General features: G+C 46.1%; 1 pseudogene; it reads left to right on the top strand.

Moving 5' to 3' along the window:
* The first annotated feature begins 4077 nt into the window (after window positions 1-4077).
* Window positions 4078-11580, top strand: LOC115113870 (arylsulfatase I-like; annotated as a pseudogene).
* Window positions 11581-18538: the final 6958 nt, after the last annotated feature.

Raw genomic sequence — 18538 nt, forward strand, 5'->3', positions numbered from 1 at the left:
GATTCTCACTGACATGTGTCATGTTGGATGTCCTCCACTGCTTGTCCTCCACTGTCTGTCTGTCTCTTTGTCTTTAATCTTATGTGACCTCGGCGGATCTCACCTCCACCTAATTTCAATTGTTTCTCTCACTGATGACTGGTTACCACTATGTTTTCTCAGCCACTCGCTAACACCCACATCATTTATAACTAAGAACAAGCTAGTGTCTCTGTGAGAAATTAGTGTCTTGGGAATGTATTACCACGGTTAGACATTTTTCATATTTGTTCTCTTTAGTAGGATGAGTATAAAAACCCTGCCAGTGAGGATGGATCTATTGTTCATCCCCAAACGTCTCCTTCTCTCTCCCTGAGATCCGCCTGCCTGCCTAAGAGCCTGCCTACCTGAGAGCCTGCCTGCCTACCTGAGAGCCTGAGAGACTGCATGTCTACCTGCCTAAGAACCTCAAGACACAATGAGTCACTTAGTCTTCTCATGAATAAATCCCACTTGCCTTATATAGTCTACGCTTCTTTCTTTCCAAAATATTTCTTGGGAGTTCGCTGGTGTCTCTGTCATGGAGAACACAAATGCTTGCACACTAAGCAGTAGAGGCAGCAGGCACACTGACACAGTGTCAATTCACACACAGCCTAGGGATGAGTTACATACTGTGGGCTCATTTAGTCAAGCCCACATATTTAAGCCATACTATTTTGCCCACGGTAAACATAAATCACCAAATGGGGTTGTCCGACATGATCCTACCACATTCAACTCTTGAAACAATATCTCCATGAGATCCTATCACTACCGAGAGTGTGTTGTGTTTTTTAAAACTGGTAGATGTGTTTTTTCTGTTTGTTCGGTTATTTCCCATCTATGTGTGGCTCCATGGAGGCAGAGGAATCTTATGCCCTTCTCTTTCTCCCCCCACCCCTTCTCTGTGGGTCAGTCAAAAAAAGGTCTCGGGAATAAAATAGCTGTCTGCTTTGGCCCTATAATGTAGGAAATGGACTTGTTTCTTTGGCATCGATTTCCTTTCGGCTTCCTTGGAAAGCAGCGTTGTGGAGGCTATCCTAAGAGCGGCAGGTCGATAGGCCTACGAAGTGGAAGGAAGCCAGGGGATGTTGTTCACTGTACAGGCCCTAATTGAAGTGCTCTCTGTCACCTCCGGCCTCATGGCAAATGGCTCAAGACTATTCCCAAGGGTCAGTATGCGCTTCACACCTCTGAAGGGCCAAAAATGTGTCTCTCTCTCTATGGTATCCAGAGGACTGACTATGGAATGTGATATACGTGATACCAGACATGGATACTATAGCATTATTCTATCTGACACTTGTTCTCTGAGTAGAACTCTGAAGCTACCTACATGGATGTATGATCTCTGTGGTCAGTTGTATCTGTACAGGGTGAACTAAATGACTCTATGCAAAGGGATTTCATTGTGTATTTGCATTGAGTAATCAGGTTACTGTAAACTTGGTATCGTTTGATTGGTCAATGGTGGTTGGTTGTGGTTTGAAAAATGTACACCTTCCGATGTTAGAAATGAAATTGAAGGTCTGTTGTTCTCTCTCGTATCCTGTACATTGGAGGTTTGGTTTTATGATATTTTCTCATTGCCCAGACTTTTAAGCCTCTGTTCATGCTCTGTCTTGTAAGTTAACCTTAGGATATATATGCCTAGAATTATGCTTCGTTAATCTCAGTATTGCCTTGTAACTTAAGCTTTATGCCTTGTATGTGAATCCGTTCACCTGTCCAAGTTATTCAATAATACTTGCTTTGATATTCACTTCTCATGACCATTTCTTTATCTTAGTCAGCTAAACACATAATACTTGATTGCACATGGTTTTACTGTCATGTTAAATGGAGTCAGATAAAGAGAAACATTTACAAAACTAATGACAAAATCTTATCATGGGTCGCATGTGAAGTATATATAATATACACATATCAAATACTACCCCACTACAGATGTGATGCTGCTCTACTCACTGATCACCAGAGAGGGTTCACTGTGCGTTCACGTATGAGTGGTTATCAGTGGTGATTTTGTTCAAATGGTATTGGGCAATGAAAGAGTAATACTTTGTTGAAATCTATTTGCATATTCGCTTCAGATCTTGATGGTGAGTGAATGTCCTCTGAAATAGGACATGGTTGTCTGGTACTACTGTACTGTACTATGTTGACTTACACTAATGAAGATCTACTTGTCAAATACTTCCCTAATGTCACTCTCTGTCAGATAATGTGCTTTTGAGAATCCAGCCACAAGTGTCACATTCTGATCCAACTACAGGCTTCAGAACTGAAAAGAAATCTTCCGTCATTACTTCAATTTGACCACTAATAGGTCTAATATCACTAATACTGTGCGGAGGAAATAATCATTGATAAAGCTTCTGTTCTGGGAATTGAATGAGATCAAAACCGGTGCTTTCCTATGGTTACGGAAAGGTAACTTTATAAATCAATATGATTCTCCACATGAGCATCAGGAGCTTAGACAGATCTATTGATGCTCTGTGTTTTCAAGGCTTATTATCTATGATTAAACTGAAACGTGAGGGACGGGAGGCATTGATTCTGCTTGTTGTTTTCCACAGCAGACTTTTCACAGGGTCTACCCTATGTTCCCTCAGCACTATGTTCCCTCAGCCCTATGTTCCCTCAGCCCTATGTTCCCTCAGCCCTATGTTCCCTCAGCACTCTGTTCCCTCAGCCCTATGTTCCCTCAGCACTCTGTTCCCTCAGCACTATCCCTATGTTCCCTCAGCCCTATGTTCCCTCAGCACTATCCCTATGTTCCCTCAGCCCTATGTTCCCTCAGCACTATCCCTATGTTCCCTCAGCCCTATGTTCCCTCAGCCCTATGTTCCCTCAGCACTATCCCTATGTTCCCTCAGCACTATGTTCCCTCAGCCCTATGTTCCCTCAGCACTATCCCTATGTTCCCTCAGCCCTATGTTCCCTCAGCACTATCCCTATGTTCCCTCAGCCCTATGTTCCCTCAGCACTATGTTCCCTCAGCCCTATGTTCCCTCAGCACTATCCCTATGTTCCCTCAGCCCTATGTTCCCTCAACCCTATGTTCCCTCAGCACTATCCATATGTTCCCTCAGCCCTATGTTCCCTCAGCACTATGTTCCCTCAGCACTATCCCTATGTTCCCTCAGCCCTATGTTCCCTCAGCACTATCCCTATGTTCCCTCAGCACTATGTTCCCTCAGCACTATGTTCCCTCAGCCCTATGTTCCCTCAGCCCTATGTTCCCTCAGCACTATGTTCCCTCAGCACTATGTTCCCTCAGCCCTATGTTCCCTCAGCACTATGTTCCCTCAGCCCTATGTTCCCTCAGCCCTCTGTTCCCTCAGCACTATCCTTATGTTCCCTCAGCCCTATGTTCCCTCAGCCCTATCCTTATGTTCCCTCAGCTCTATGTTCCCTCAGCTCTATGTTCCCTCAGCACTCTGTTCCCTCAGCACTATGTTCCCTCAGCCCTGTTCCCTCAGCCCCTCATGTTCCTCAGCCCTATGTTCCTCAGCACTATGTTCCCTCAGCCCTATGTTCCCTCAGCCCTATGTTCCCTCAGCCCTATGTTCCCTCAGCCCTATGTTCCCTCAGCCCTATGTTCCCTCAGCCCTATGTTCCCTCAGCCCTATGTTCCTCAGCCCTATGTTCCTCAGCCCTATGTTCCCTCAGCCCTATGTTCCCTCAGCCCTATGTTCCCTCAGCCCTATGTTCCCTCAGCCCTATGTTCCCTCAGCACTATGTTCCCTCAGCCCTATGTTCCCTCAGCCCTATGTTCCCTCAGCCCTATGTTCCCTCAGCCCTATGTTCCCTCAGCCCTATGTTCCCTCAGCACTATGTTCCCTCAGCCCTATGTTCCCTCAGCACTATGTTCCCTCAGCACTATGTTCCCTCAGCCCTATGTTCCCTCAGCACTATGTTCCCTCAGCACTATCCCTATGTTCCCTCAGCCCTATGTTCCCTCAGCACTATGTTCCCTCAGCACTATGTTCCCTCAGCCCTATGTTCCCTCAGCCCTATGTTCCCTCAGCACTATGTTCCCTCAGCACTATGTTCCCTCAGCCCCAGTTCCCTCAGCCCCAGCAGCAGCGGCTGTGTCTGGAGAAGGCACTGTAGTTGTCAACGCAGCTGGAGCTTGTGGTTGTGGGATTGTAGTTTACCTCATGGCCAGGAGGTGTCAACATTGTTTTTTACCCTGTGAACTATACCTTCCACATGTGTTTTTCAATGGAGTTGCAAAACAATTGTGTGTGTGTGTGTGTGTGTGTGTGTGTGTGTGTGTGTGTGTGTGTGTGTGTGTGTGTGTGTGTGTGTGTGTGTGTGTGTGTGTGTGTGTGTGTGTATATACAGCTCTGGAATAAATTAAGAGACCACTGCAAAATTAGCAGTTTCTTTGGTTTTGCCATTTATAGGTATGTGTTTGGGTAAAATAAACATTTTTGTTTTATTCTATGAACTACTGACAACATTTCTCCCAAATTCCAAATATATTGTCATTTAGAGCATTTATTTGCAGAAAATGACAACTGGTCAACATAACAAAAATGATGCAGTGTTGTCAGACCTCGAATAATGCAAAGAAAATAAGTTCATATTCATTTTTAAACAACACCATACTAATGTTTTAACTTAGGAAGAGTTCAGAAATCAATATTTTGGTGGAATAACCCTGATTTTCAATCACAGCTTTCATGTGTCTTGGCATGCTCTCCACCAGTCTTTCACATTGATGTTGGATGACTTTATGCCACTCATGGCGCAAACATTCAAGCAGCTCGGCTTTGTTTGATGGCTTGTGACCATCCATCTTCCTCTTGATCACATTCCAGAGGTTTTCAATGCAGTTCAGGTCTGGAGATTGGGCTGGACATGACAGGGTTTGATCTGGTGATCCTCCATCCACACCTTGATTGACCTGGCTGTGTAGCATGGAGCATTTTCCTGCTGGAAAACCCAATCCTCAGAGTTGGGGAACATTGTCAAAGCAGAAGGAAGCAAGTTTTCTTCCAGGACACCCTTGTACGTGGCTTGATTCATGCGTCCTTCACAAAGACATATCTGCCCGATTCCAGCCTTACTGAAGCACCCACTGATCATCACCGATCCTCCTGTGTGTGTGTGCGTGCGCGCGAATGTGGCAGGTTCCTGTGAAGGAGAAGCCTCTGTACCTCCAACTAGACACACACACAGACATGCACAGCCCACACAGACACGCACAGCCCACACAGACACGCACAGCCCACACAGACACAGCCCATACAGACATGCACAGCCCACACAGACACACACAGCCCAGACAGACACACACAGCCCAGACAGACACACACAGCCCAGACACACACACAGCCCAGACACGCACAGCCCAGACAGACACACACAGCCCAGACAGATACAGCCCATACAGACATGCACAGCCCACACAGACAAACACAGCCCAGACACACACACACAGCCCAGACAGACATGCACAGCCCACACAGACACACACACACACACACAGCCCACACAGACACACACAGCCCAGACACACACACACATCCCACACAGACATACACACACACACAGCCCAGACAGACACACACAGCCCAGACAGACACACACAGCCCAGACAGACACACACAGCCCAGACAGACATACACACACAGCCCACACAGACACACACAGCCCAGACAGACACACACAGCCCATACAGACACACACAGCCCAGACACACACACAGCCCATACAGACACACACAGCCCAGACAGACATACACACACAGCCCAGACAGAAACACACAACCCAGACAGACACACACAGCCCAGACAGACACACACAGCCCATACAGACACACACAGCCCAGACACACACACAGCCCATACAGACACACACAGCCCAGACAGACATACACACACAGCCCAGACAGACATATACACACAGCCCAGACAGACATACACACACAACCCAGACAGACATATACACACAGCCCAGACAGACATATACACACAGCCCAGACAGACATACACACGCAGCCCAGACAGACATATACACACAGCCCAGACAGACATACACACACAGCCCAGACAGACATACACACACAGCCCAGACAGACATACACACACAGCCCAGACAGACATACACACACAGCCCGGACAGACAGACACACACAGCCCAGACAGACACACACAGCCCAGACATACACACACAGCCCAGACAGACATACACACACAGCCCAGACAGACATACACACACAGCCCGGACAGACAGACACACACAGCCCAGACAGACACACACAGCCCAGACAGACACACACAGCCCGGACAGACACACACAGCCCAGACAGAAACACACAACCCAGACAGAAACACACAACCCAGAAAGACACACACAGCCCAGACAGACATACACACACAGCCCAGACAGAAACACACAACCCAGACAGACACACACAGCCCAGACATTGCTTCGCAATCCTGGTCTGAATCGGAGTAACAGATCTCAGACATACATTACCCTCCAGACTGATGATGGTTATGAGAGGTGCTGTCAAGTCGGAAGGTTGAAGGTTCTAACCGTGATCCCTGACAATAAATTGGTTCTGACAATCTTGCTTTAACTCTCATCTCACCTTCCCCTCCTCTCCCCCCTTTCCCAGGTACCAGATCCATATGGGCCACCAGCATTCCATCATCCGGGCGCGCAAGTCCCTGTGCCTGTCCCTGTGCCTGTCCCTGTGCCTGTCCCTGTGCCTGTCCCTGTGCCAGTCCCTGTGCCTGTCCCTGTGCCAGTCCCTGTGCCTGCCCTCAGATGCGCCCACCCTGGCTGAACGACTGCAGGAGGCAGGCTACAGCACCCAGATGGTAGGGAAGTGGGACCTGGGCTTCTGCTGGCCGGGCTACCTGCCCACGGGCCACAGCTTCCATAGCTTCTTAGGCTCCCTGACTGGCAGTGGTGATCACTTCTCCTATGAGAGCTGTGACCAGGCTGAGGCCTGCGGCTTTGACCTGCACGACGGGGAGAGACGACCTGGAGCTGAGCAGTAACTACTCAGCAACACTCTACATAAAGAGGTGAGGTCAGCCTTTACACACATCTTTCGTGATGTTGTAATTCATGTACGAAAAGGAGCTTGTCTAGTACTAAACACTACTGTGCATGTTGGAAACGGAATGAAGAGGTGTTTAGAGTGTTCTTGATAAAGTGATTCGCATTTGATTATAATTGGGCACTTCAAAGTCTTCAGCTATTTCAAAGATTAGGACACAACAGAGTTGATGTATTTTACATAACGTCTCAGTTATATAAAGAAGTAACCCAGACCTGGTGGCCTACTCCTCTTTCCATCCAGGGTTCAGAAGATCCTGAGGGCCCATGACCCCTGGAAGCCCCTCTTCCTGTTCCTGGCACTCCAGGCCATCCACACACCCCTGCAGGCACCAAACCACTTTCTGCGACGCTGCAGTAACCCGGACAACTACCTGCGACAACACTATGCAGCTATTCTGAGCTGTGTGGACGAGAGTGTGGGGGAGCTGGTGCAGGAGCTGAGAACCAGTGGCCTCTATCAGAACTCTGTTCTGGTCTACTCCTCAGACAACGGGGGCCAGCCTTTCTCTGGAGGCTGCAACTGGCCCATGCGTGGAGAGAAGGGTACCTACTGGGAAGGGGGAGTGCGAGCAGTGGGTTTAGTCTACAGCCCATTCCTGAAGCGGAAAGGGAAGGTGAGAAAGGTGCTGATCCATGTTTCTGACTGGTACCCTCTCCCCCCGTTGTCTCTGGTGTGGGGGGCCATCAGCCAGGGGCTGCCCTACCCCCGCACTGAGATCCTGTTCAATATCGACCCGGTATCTCGATGGCCCAGTGAGGCAGACTCCAGGCCCTCAACAGCTTCGGCATCTGGGACACAGCAGTGCGGGCAGCCATACGGGCTGCGGACTGGAAGCTGCTGACTGAAAATGTAGGGGACTGTGTGCCGCCTCAGACCCTGCCCGGGGGGGTCCAGCAGTGGCAGGACATGGGGTAACGAGGGGACCCTTATGAGATGTCAAACCTGGCTGATGCACGGCCGGAGGTGGTCAAGATACTGCTGGCCAGACTGGCCGAGTACAACCAGGTGCCCCCCCACCACCACCTGATGACCCACCTGATGACCACATGGTGGACCCCTCAGCTCCATGGGGGGATGTGGACACCCTGGCTGGATAAGCCGGGCAGCGAGGAGCCATGGGGCAGCAGGGAGGGGGAATAGTAGTAAGATGAAGCACAGTAAGGTGTGCAAACTGCAAGCCCTCTTTAAAAATGTGGGCTCCCAGATGCAGAGGTCCTCTCTGTTCTTTTAGTCCTCAGAGGGATGGAAGGTGCACGTGGACAGACAGGCAGGACTAACAGACTTACATAAGACTGGATCTTAGTCACTGGCTGTCCCCTGGCCACCAAGGAGGGTGGAACTGTAAGATTGATGTTGAGTTTTTAACATCTCATCTGCCCATCAACAGGACAAAATCACAATGACACTCAGACACCCAGAGGAATATTTCTTGAACTTTTTAAAAAGTTGTACTTGGTGATATAATGGACCGTCCAGGCTACACGCTGCTTATGGCATACTCCTCTGTTGCCTAACCAACTCTAAACAACACCTCACTGCATCAAAATCATAAATTGGGGATTGGCCAGCATAAACTCAGCCAGAAATGCTGTGGCTGTTGTGCTCTCCAGTGCGGTCACAGTACAGTACACCCAAAACCCAATCCAGACATACACTTTTAGACAAAAAGATTCCAAAAGGGTTCTTCAGCTGTTCCCATAGAACGCTTTCTGGTTTCACATAGAACCCCTTTGGGTTCAATGTATTACCCTCTGTGGTAAAGGTTCTACCTGGAACCAAAGGGGTTCTTCAAAGGCTCCTCCTATGGGGACAGCTGACAACCCCTTTTAGGTTCTAGATAGCTCCTTTTTTTCTAAGAGTGTATGTGGCTCACACTGTAAGTGTGATATACCGGCTAGCAAATCGCGGAATGTGAAATAATGCAGACGTAACTGGAGCAGACTGGATCAGGGTGGCACTTAGGGTTTGGATGTGTCACATTATAGAAGCCAGATCACATCAGATCAAATCTGAGGCTTGCATCTCTTGCCTATAAGCCATTTGTGTAGGAACTAATGTGTGATTATGCCTGTAATGTATATAATGTAGGTAACATTCAGCAATTCTGCAGCAATCCCACACACAGAAGGGAGAAACACTGTACATGTCTTATTTCCAGCAACAAGCTGCCTACTACTTCCCTGCCTCCTCCTTTCACCCTCCAGCCAAGTCTCACCCTTCCCTCTTGTCTGATCTCTCGCTCTTTCTCCCACTCTCTCTCATTTCATCTGATTTTCTCTTGCTCTTTGCCTCTCCTACAGCGGTAGGAACATGTTCTTCATCCTCCTCCTCCGCCCTCTTCATCGCCTTCTTCTCATATTCTTCTTCCTCCTCACTCTTTCTCATTTCATTCGGGGATCAGGTCAGTTTGTAAGTAATAGGCAGGATGCATGTGAGTCAGAATTGAGATCTGATGTACAGAGTTACATAAACAGAAAGGGGGAGGAAGGCTTCCGAGGGGGGCAGCAAGGCCATGCTGTTTGAAGCACTCCCTGCCTTATCTGTTATCTCGCCATTTGAAAAGAGGTACATATCCTGACATACCGGTAAGTGTCTATGTATAGCTTGATGCTAATGGTATACTGAAATGCGTTCTGCCGTTTGCTGCTGTCCATTCATAAAGAGACTGACAGAATGTGTTGGTGATTTTGTCACTTGTGTTGAACATCTGTGTGTACAGTTGTGGCCAAAAGTTTTGAGAATGACACAAATATAAATTTTCACAAAGCCTGTTTGTATGATGGCAATTTGCATATACTCCAGAATGTTATGAAGAGTGATCAGATGAATTGCAATGAATTGCAAAGTCCCTCTTGCCATGCAAATGAACTGAATCCCCCCCCCAAATAAATTCCACTGCATTTCAGCCCTGCCACAAAAGGACCAGCTGACATCATGTCAGTGATTCTCTCGTTAACACAGGTGTGAGTGTTGATGAGGACAAGGCTGGAGATCACTCTGTCATGCTAATTGAGTTCGCAAAACAGACTGGAAGCTTCAAAAGGAGGGTGGTGCTTGGAATCATTGTTCTTCCTCTGTCAACCATGGTTACCTGATAGGAAACATGTGTCGTCATCAGTGCTATGCACAAAAAGGGCTTCACAGGCAAGGATATTGCTGCCAGTAAGATTGCACCTAAATCAACCATTTATCGGATCATCAAGAACAAGGAGAGCGGTTCAAGTGTTGTGAAGAAGGCTTCAGGGCGCCCAAGAAAGTCCAGCAACCGCCAGGACCATCTCCTAAAGTTGATTCAGCTGCGGGTTCGGGGCACCCCCAGTACAGAGCTTGCTCAGGAATGGCAGCAGGCAGGTGTGAGTGCATCTGCACGCACAGTGAGGCGAAGACTTTTGGAGGATGGCCTGGTGTCAAGAAGGGCAGCAAAGAAGCCACTTCTCTCCAGGAAAAACATCAGGGACAGACTGATATTCTGCAAAATGTACAGGGATTGGACTGCTGAGGACTGGGGTAAAGTAATTTTCTCTGATGAATCCCCTTTCCGATTGTTTGGGACATCCGGGAAAAAGCTTGTCTGGAGAAGACAAAGTGAGCGCTACCATCAGTCCTGTGTCATGCCAACAATAAAGCATCTTGAGACCATTCATGTATGGGGTTGCTTCTCAGCCAAGGGAGTGGGCTTACTCACAATTTTGCCTAAGAACACAGCCATGAATAAAGAATGGTACCAACACATTCTCCGAGAGCTACTTCTCCCAACCATCCAGGAACAGTTTGGTGACGAACAATGCATTTTCCAGCATGATGGAGCACCTTGCCAAAAGGCAAAAGTGATAACTAAGTGCCTCGGGGAACAAAACATCGATATGTTGGGTCCATGGCCAGGAAAGTTCCCAGACCTTAATCCCATTGAAAACTTGTAGTCAATCCTCAAGAGGCAAACAAACAAAAACCCATCAATTCTGACCAACTCCAAGCATTGATTATGCAAGAATGGGCTGCCATCAGTCAGGACGTGGCCCAGAAGTAAATTGACAGCATGCCAGGGCGGATTGCAGAGGTCTTGAAAAAGAAGGGTCAACACTGCAAATGTTGATTCTTTGCGTCAACTTCATGTAATTGTCAATAAAAGCCTTTGACACTTATGAAATGCTTGTAATTACCTCTACACTTCAGTATTCCATAGTAACACCTGACAAAAATATCTAAAGACACTGAAACAACAAACTTTGTGGAAATTAATATTTGTGTCATTGCGTGTGTGTGTGCACACATTCCATATAGATATATGCATAGTACTATCATCACAGCCCAAACACTGAAACTGGAATCTGGGAATGAGATTAGTCAAGAATGCTTTGAATTAACGTTGGGGCTTTCTGAAGCCAGCCACTACAGCTTTAAACTCCAAAACTCAGAGGCCCTGTAGGTCTGAGGCAAAAACCATATAGCGAGCTGATTCCTGTGAAGTGACACAAGCTATAAATCACTGAGGTGACACACACAGTGTGCTGTCCAGGAGGTCAGCTGGGGGGGGGTGACCTTTAATGACGTCACAGCGATCCGTCACACAGCAACAACGGCAACATAAGCAGTCTGATATGTTCAGAGTCAGAAACCTCTAGCGTTTTGAGTTGAAATTAAAGAAAGGGTTGTGGCCCTGGAGTGAAGTCATGTGTAGTACACATTAACATAGTGTGGACAGTGGATACATACTGTGGTATAAACACACTAAAACACAGCAGAACTGTTAAATGGTTACCCTTTAAACCTTTGCGATGACCAAAAAAATGGGCAGGGACACATTTCCAGTGTCCCTTGGTAAAGGGTCACCTATTAGCCCTTGGATTGAACTGTCCTTTTAAATAGGTCATTAGTAGAAACCTATGGTGTTGTAATTGACAGCCTGCAGGCGTAAAACTAAACTAAAACTAAATGCATGCTCTTTATTCGATCGCTGCCCGCACCTGCCCGCCTGCCCAGCATCATCTGACTTAGAATATGTGGACAACTACAAATACCTAGGTGTCTGGTTAGACTGTAAACTCTCCTTCCAGACTCACATTAAACATCATCTAGAATCGGCTTCCTATTCCGCAACAAAGCATCCTTCACTCATGCTGCCAAACATACCCTCCTAAAGCTGACTATTCCTACCGATCCTCGACTTCAGCGATGTCATTTACAAAATAGTCTCCAACACTCTACTCAACAAATTGGATGCAGTCTACCACAGTGCCATCTGTTTTGTCACCAAAGCCCCATATACTACCCACCACTGCTACCTGTATGCTCTCATTGGCTGGCACTCGCTTCATACTCATCGCCAAACCCACTGGCTCCAGGTCATCTACAAGTCTATGCTAGGTAAAGCCCCGCCTTATCTCAGCTCACTGGTCACCATAGCAGCACCCACCTGTAGCACACGCTCCAGCAGGTATATCTCACTGGTCACCCCCAAAGCCAATTCTTCCTTCGGCCGCCTCTCCTTCCAGTTCTCTGCTGCCAATGACTGGAACAAATTGCAAAAATCACTAAAGCTTTACCTCCCTCACTAGCTTTAAGCACCAGCTGTCAGAGCAGCTCACTGCACAGATCACTGCACCTGTACATAGCTCATCTGTAAACAGCCCATCCAATCTACCTCATCCCCATACTGTATTTATTTATTTATCATGCTCCTTTGCACCCCAGTATCTCTACTTGCACATTAATCTTCTGCACATTCTACCATTCCAGTGTTTAATTGCTATATTGTAATTACTTCACCACCACGGCCAGATGTATATAGATTTTTCTACGTTATTATTGATTGTATGTTTGTTTTACTCCATGTGTAACTCTGTGTTGTTGTATGTGTCGAACTGCTTTGCTTTATCTTGGCCAGGTCGCAGTTGCAAATGAGAACTTGTTCTCAACTAGCCTACCTGGTTAAATAAAGGTGAAATAAATAAAATGAATAAACAGTAACGATATCCCACAGTTTGCCAGAAAATGGAAAGGAACAACTTTATGCAGATACCTACATGTTTTTAATTAGGGTTTTTCAACATATGATTTTGCCAATAATGTCTTGGCTCATCTTCCCTCTGTGCAGAAAGACATAGCGACTCAGATACCACAGGTGGCTGGTTGCACTTTAATTGGGGAGAACAGGCTCATCACAATAGATAGAAAGGAATAAATAGAATGGTATCAAACACATCATTTCCATGTGGTTGATACAATTCCATTCACTCCATTGCAGCTATTATTATGAGCCGTCCTTCCCTCAGCAGCCTCCTGTTTTCAGATGCAGTATATAGTAAACTATAAGTATTGGTTTTTTCGTTTGGGTGTTTCACCATATGATTGGGGATAACAATGTCTTGCTTATCCTTCCTCTGTGCAGATAGACAAAGAGATAACAAACAGGCATTTGGAAAGAGGTGCAGAGTTGTTGAGTACAGTACTTTTTTCCTTTCCTGTGAAAGAGAGAGTCAATAGGGCTGGATGAGGGAGGCGATGAGGGAGGCGGTGCTCTCAGCTCTTGAATTCTTGCCCAACCTCTACTTATCAGCTGTGCTCTTCACACCATGCCAAACTTCACTCCTAGTCTCTCTTCCAGTTGAAGCATGAACTTGGAAGTGAGGAAATGCTCTTGAAAGATATTTCCATCCACCAGCCAAATTGGCGTAATTCTTGTTGAGTGAGTCACTCAACCTCAATGGTACCACTACTGTATCTCTCTCCACTGCTGTGGAGTGGAGTTGTTTACTATGGAACGTGGAAGCTCTTCAGCCAGCCGTGGCTGGAGGTGTCTGCTACGCGTAGACATTATGTAATGTAAAACAATGATGACGGGGCAACAAAAACAGGAATAGAGGGGAGGGCTCTATTGTCTCTGTGTGTGTATGTATGTTTGAATTGGCTTGTGGAGAATCAGGTCTTGTGTAGAACTACCCACATGGAAAAATGCTATAGTATAATGTGGTATAAATACTGTAGTATTACTATATTTACATACCATAGTATTCACTGTACTGTTTCTGCAGACTTTACTGTAGTATTTTTGCCGACTTTAGTACTCTTGTATTTATTGTAGTGTTTTTGCAGACGTCAACATACTGTAGGGTTTTTGTTTTTGTACTATATTTTACAAATAATTTTTCCTTGAGCAAATTTACCTTAACCTGTGGGCAGTACTGCAGTCTGAGCAAATAATTCAGCGCTTCTGCTCTTTTTATACAAGCTGTAGGGAACACAATATATGGCCTATTCTTGGAATGCAGGTTTCTCACTCATGGGTGGCACACATTGGGATATGGGGGAGGCGAATAGGTGGGTATATGCAAATCAAATAATGTACGAAATTCTATAGTAAGTACTACACATGATCAAGGTATAATACAGTTTGGAGTATAGTAAACTACAGCATACTATAAAGTTCTATAGTAAGCACTACACAATTGAGGAATACTACAGTGTACAGTATAGTATTCTACAGTACACATATTTAGTATCTAAATTCGATCACTCTTTTGTTGCTGAGAATTTTCCTGCTTGACAGGAAATGCAAACTTCAAATCAAATCAAATTGTATTTGTCACATGCGCCGTATACAACAGGTGTAGACCTTACAGTAAAATTCTTACTGACAAGCCCTTAACCAACAATGCTCTAAGAAGTTCAGAAGAAAAACATGTTAAGTAAAAAATTGATACGTAAAAAATTGAGAGAAAAAAGTAACTGCAGTAAAATGACAATAGCGAGGCTATATACAGGGGGTACCGGTACAGAGTCAATGTGCTGGGGCACCGGTTAGTCGAGGTAATTGAGGTAATATGTATATAGAGTTAAAGTGACCATGCATAGATAATAAACAGAAAGCAGATAATAAACAGAGAGTAGCAGCAGGGTAAAAGATGGGTATAGGTAGCCCTTTGATTAGCTGTTCAGGAGTCTTATGGCTTGGGGGTAGAAGCTGTTAAGAAGCATTTTGGACCTAGACTTGGCGCTCCGGTACCACTTGCCTTGCGGTAGCAGAGAGAACAGTCTATGACTAGGGAGGCTGGAGTCTTTGACAATTTTTAGGGCCTTCTTCTGACATTGCCTGGTATAGAGGTCCTGGATGGCAGGAAGCTTGGCCCCAGTGATGTACAGGGCCGTACGCACAACCCTCTGTAGTGCCATACCAGGCAGTGATGCAACCAGTCTCGATGGTGCAGCTGTAGAACCTTTTGAGGATCTGAGGACCCATGCCAAATCTTTTCAGTCTCCTGAGGTTTTGGTGTGCCCTCTTCACGACTGTATTGGTGTGTTTGGATTATGATAGTTTGTTGGTTGTGTGGACACCAAGGAATTTGAAGTTCTCAACCTGCTCCTTCCTACAGCCCCTTCAATGAGAATGTTGGCGTGCTCTGTCCTCCTTTTCCTGTAGTCCACAATCATCTCCTTTGTCTTGATCAAGTTGAGGGAGAGGTTGTTGTCCTGGCACCACACAGCCAGGTCTCTGACCTCCTCCCGATAGGCTGTCTCATCGTTGTTGGTGATCGTCGTCAAACTTGTTGATGGTGTTGGAGTTGTGCTTGGACATGCAGTCATGAGTGAACAGGGAGTACAGGAGGGGACTGATCACGCACCCCTGAGGGGCCCCCGTGTTGAGGATCAGCGTGGCGGATGTGTTGTTAGCTACCCTTACCACCAGGGGGCGGCCCAGTGTATTTGTAGTGTACTTGAGTTTTTAAATGGTTTCTAAAGGTTTCTAAAGTTTGTCATTTCCACTTTGAAAGGTCTGACTTTATTTGCCATAAAGAAAAACGTATCAACCCCAAAAATTAATAATTATTTTTATAAATCCCCAAATCATGGTCTGTTTTTTGGCCTGGCGCGTATGGAATTACTCATTTAGCCCCTAAGCCTTCATGGAGTTGCCACTTGCTGATGTGTTTAATAATGATCACTCAAGTTATCCACTGCCACTTGTCAATAGTCCAAAATTCAAAAGCCATTCGCGACCTGTTTTTGTAACATGATTTGCTATGAAACACTGCCAGACAGACGCACTCTGTGGTAATAGATAGTGCACACACGTTGCCACTCGCCAGTCACTTGATAAGCTGATTTAGCTAATGTGGTCTTCCAGCTCAAGGTGCCTGCTAGCTTCTACTATCTAGCTTCATTGACAAACACAGAGATGGAACTTAGCTAGCTAGCTAGTGATTTAGGGCACCGATAAAGAGTGTGTAGCTTGTGCTTTGCAGTACACTTACTAGTTTTTCATTAAAAAAATTACTTGAGAAATACTGCACCAAACACCTTAGCTAGATGTAAAATTGCGAGACTAAGATCTTCTGGGCAAAAACAACAAAAACAACCTGTAATTCTGACAATTTTGAGGAAGTGGTAGGGGCTATGTTGTTGCTGCAGTGACACAACAGGCAAAAACAACAATAACTGCCAGGGTACGAGATAGTGAACATAACACACCCACATCAAACCACACCCCCAAGAGTCAAATCTTGTTTTTTTCTTAATGAGCAGCAGAAAAGTCCAGGCAAAATCAGTGAGTTCAGCTGTCCTTTAAATCTAGGAGACAACCACCATTGCAGCACTACACCACCAATGGAATACATCATAATAACACATAATATTGACAAGTGGTACATTCAGGAGAGGTCAAACGGCACTGGCTTGGAAATGGATACTGTTTCCATAGGACCATGCATTCTTTCACCGATCACCCTGATACATACAGCTTTTATTTGGCAAAGAGGAAAGTGGCAACTACCTCTCCTCCTCCTCTTCTCTTTCCTCTCTCCTGTCACGCCCTGACCATAGAGAGCCTGTTATTCTCTATGTTGGTTAGGTTGGGGTGTGACTAGGGTGGGTCATCTAGGTAAATATATATCTGTGTTGGCCTGGTATGATTCCCAATCAGAGCCAGCTGTTTATCGTTGTCTCTGATTGGGGATCATATTTAGGCAGCCACATCCCCTTTGTGCTTTGTGGGATCTTGTCTAGGTATAGTTGCCTGTGAGCACGACTCTGAGCTTCACGTTTTGATTGTTCGCTTTATTGCTTTTTTGTTATTGGAGTTTTCTATTCCCTAATAAAGGATGGAAACATACCACGCTGCATTTTGGTCCACCCCTTATGACGATCGTGACATCTCCTCTTTCCTTTCTCTTCCTATGATCTGACATCCCACTGTTACCACCCACCACTCCATCCTGCATGCTGAAGTCTTGTCTGACATGAACATCATAGAAAATGCTGCAATTAATTTTGAGGCACCTGTGCACCGCTCTAACTAGGCTTTCATATCAGTCAGCCTCCCTGTAATTACAGCAGAAGCCCGGAGCACAGCTCTTGTGTTCACTGCAAACACTCTATAATCACTGGCACTCTCCCTCCGCAACGTTGCCTGACTGTGAAGGGCTTGCCCAGTTCAGAGACAAAGTTCCGGGTCTGTGAAAGAAATACACTCACGAACAGGCTCACATTGACACACACTGTATCTCTCTTTCTGAATAAAAAAAAAAACGAACACACAAACAGTCATTGTTTAAAACACACACTGACAAATACAGATATGTAATTTATCTGAACAGATATACACGAACAGAAGCACAGCCTTGTACAAATACGCTTGCAGCGCATTCTGTCTTTTACTCTCTCTCTATACAAACACGCATGTGTGCACACAGACAGACAAGGAGCGGGAGCAGTGGCAATACACTTAAACATACTGTGAAACAAGTCATACTAATACTCCTCATAAAGAATTCATGGAAGCTCAGATAAACCGTTGCAGTGGAGCATGCAATTACATCAAGATGATGCTTCAACAACTTACAGTTAAATACTACTCTAAGACTAAGAAGAGACTTAACAGTAATTAGTTCCATTTTCTCAACCTATAACCCCAGAGGGACGAGACACACATTTCCCCACGGCAGCAGCTCTCTGGATTTATGAGCCTGTTATGATGGAGACATTAGTACAGATAATGAAGTAGGCAGCTCTTCCAGACTCCTGGGGAGACGGGAGTCACATGGGGGGTGGGGGGGGGGGGGGGTTAAAGGGGCAGCAGGGGACAGCTGGACATGGGAAGCCTAGGGCATGATGATAGTGAAGACCGTTATGTTACAAAATGGGTTCATGTCAGGCGATAGTAGAAGAGCTCCATCCAGTATAGGAGGGGCAGTCAAAGGAATATGTTGAAAGGTCATCGGTCGGAAGGAACACGTAGCAAGCAGGACAGGAGGAAATGTGTGCGTGGGTGTGCAGGTGACATGCAAAGGCAGCGTTGTGTTCTGAAAAGGAAGGCCGAGCCTTAGAGTGGACCGCGAATCAGAAGTGCTGAGAGACAGGTATGGATTGGCTCTGGGGGTTTGTTGCCATATGTGTTTGATCGTGATCAAATCCTATCAAATTCTATGCAAG

Source organism: Oncorhynchus nerka, linkage group LG28 (genome assembly GCF_034236695.1).
Source record: "Oncorhynchus nerka isolate Pitt River linkage group LG28, Oner_Uvic_2.0, whole genome shotgun sequence".
Classification (NCBI taxonomy): Eukaryota; Metazoa; Chordata; class Actinopteri; order Salmoniformes; family Salmonidae; genus Oncorhynchus; species Oncorhynchus nerka.